We start from the raw sequence: 1856 nt of genomic DNA, 5'->3' as shown, positions 1-1856 counted from the left end.
TGAATCTTGGTTTTCTTTAAGTGCATTTTATCAGATATTTGAAAACCTTTTAGTTTAAAGCTGCAGTTCAGTCTATATCCTGCATGTGTGTTTTTTTTAATAAATCAGTTCTGTAGTAAGAAATAATACTTTTAGCATTTTCTGTTTTTAAAAAAACAACTTTGAAAGACCAATTTTCTTGTATTCTATTTTAACAAGCATTTGCTAAGGCACTGCCCCTTCATGTCCTGTCACAAACCCAGGCAAACCCCTTTGTCAGCACTGCCCTCCCTCTCTCTAAACGTGCACTAGCATCTTGTCACATGATCTTCCTCATAGTACATTCAAGGAAGCTGGAGAAAAGGGATCAGCCATGCATAGCAGCTCGGATAGGCGATTTCAAACTTATTACAGTGTTTATTCCATTCATTGCACGTGTATATAATGTAAAATTGTAATAATTCCATTTATAGCAAACGTGTATATGTGAATATTATTTAGATGTACAGTACCGACACACTTTATCCGAGTGTGGTCGGTACCGCAAGCCGGGAAATCTCCCGGCTTGCTAGTGGCCGCCCCTCGGCGTGCCGCGCGTCATAGACGCGCGGTCACGCGTCATCGGGAGCGTGCGCCCCCTGCACGCGCGTCCAGGGGCTCCCCGAGGGAGCCCTGGTGTCCCGTGATCGCGGAACAGCGGCAGGGGGTTCCGGGGGACCCGGCGGACCCGGCAGCGGTAGGGAGAGCGCCCCGATCGGAGGGCGCTCTTCCGCTGCTTCAGCGCGCGCCCGTCACTCTCGGGCGCGCGCCAGGCTACTGCTGCGGCAGAGAACGGGCAAATGCTCGAATAAACTCTGCCGCAGCAGTATATGTATGTTACTGAAATGTGGAGTGAGTGTGTAGGTAAATACACACAATACACTTCCACTGCATATATATATATGAGTGCTCATTTGCATGTCATTTCCCAGAATCCCTTGCTGCAGTGGAAGTGCTGTATGCTGGGTGACAATGGAGAAAGACAGGGTTGCAGACCTGTCTAAGACATGCAAATGAACATACAGTAATATTTACAGTTGCTTTATATATATATATATATATATATATATATATATATATATATATATATATATATATATATATATATATATTATATATATTATATATTATATATGTATGTATATGTGAAGTTATGTGAGTAAAAAAGTGACAAAAACCCTCCATAGCAAGGCAAATAGCAAATGGAAATATTACTGTATGCTCATTTGTATGTATATATATATATATTTATATACACACACACTTCAAATACGGATAGTGATTCACGTAAATGATATATATATTCACTTTCTGGGAGTATAAGAGTGACTGTCCTGTTGTTCCTTTTTTTGTATCCATCATTGAATGGTATGCACCCTTTCTTTACGTTTATTTTATACTAGCTGAGAGACCCGGCGTTGCCCGGGATGTAATATTCCCGCTCCTCTCTCTCTCCTCACCCCTCCCCCTCTCTCTGTTTGTCCCCCATTCACATCAATCCAGTTCCCCCCCTCCCTCCTTTACAGCTTCATGCAGTGTGTGTGCGTCAGTCATTGTGTGTGCGTCAGTCAGTCAGTGTGTGTGCGCGCGCGTCAGTGAGTCTGACGCAGAAACACAAACACACACAGACTGACTGATGCACACACACACACAGTCAGTGTGTGCGTGTGTGTGTGCCTCAGTCAGTCAGTGTGTGCGTGCGGCAATCAGTCAGTCAGTCATTCAGTCAGTGTGTGTGTGTGGGTGTGAAGGTGTGCGCGCGCGCGCGTCAGTAAGTGTGTGTGTCAGTCAGTGTGTGTGTGTGTGTCAGTCAGTGTGTGTCAGTCAGTGTGTGTGTG

The sequence above is a fragment of the Ascaphus truei genome, chromosome 6 (genome assembly GCF_040206685.1).
Source record: "Ascaphus truei isolate aAscTru1 chromosome 6, aAscTru1.hap1, whole genome shotgun sequence".
Classification (NCBI taxonomy): Eukaryota; Metazoa; Chordata; class Amphibia; order Anura; family Ascaphidae; genus Ascaphus; species Ascaphus truei.
The sequence above is the reverse complement of the archived record's forward strand: the minus strand, read 5'-3'. Positions refer to the sequence as shown.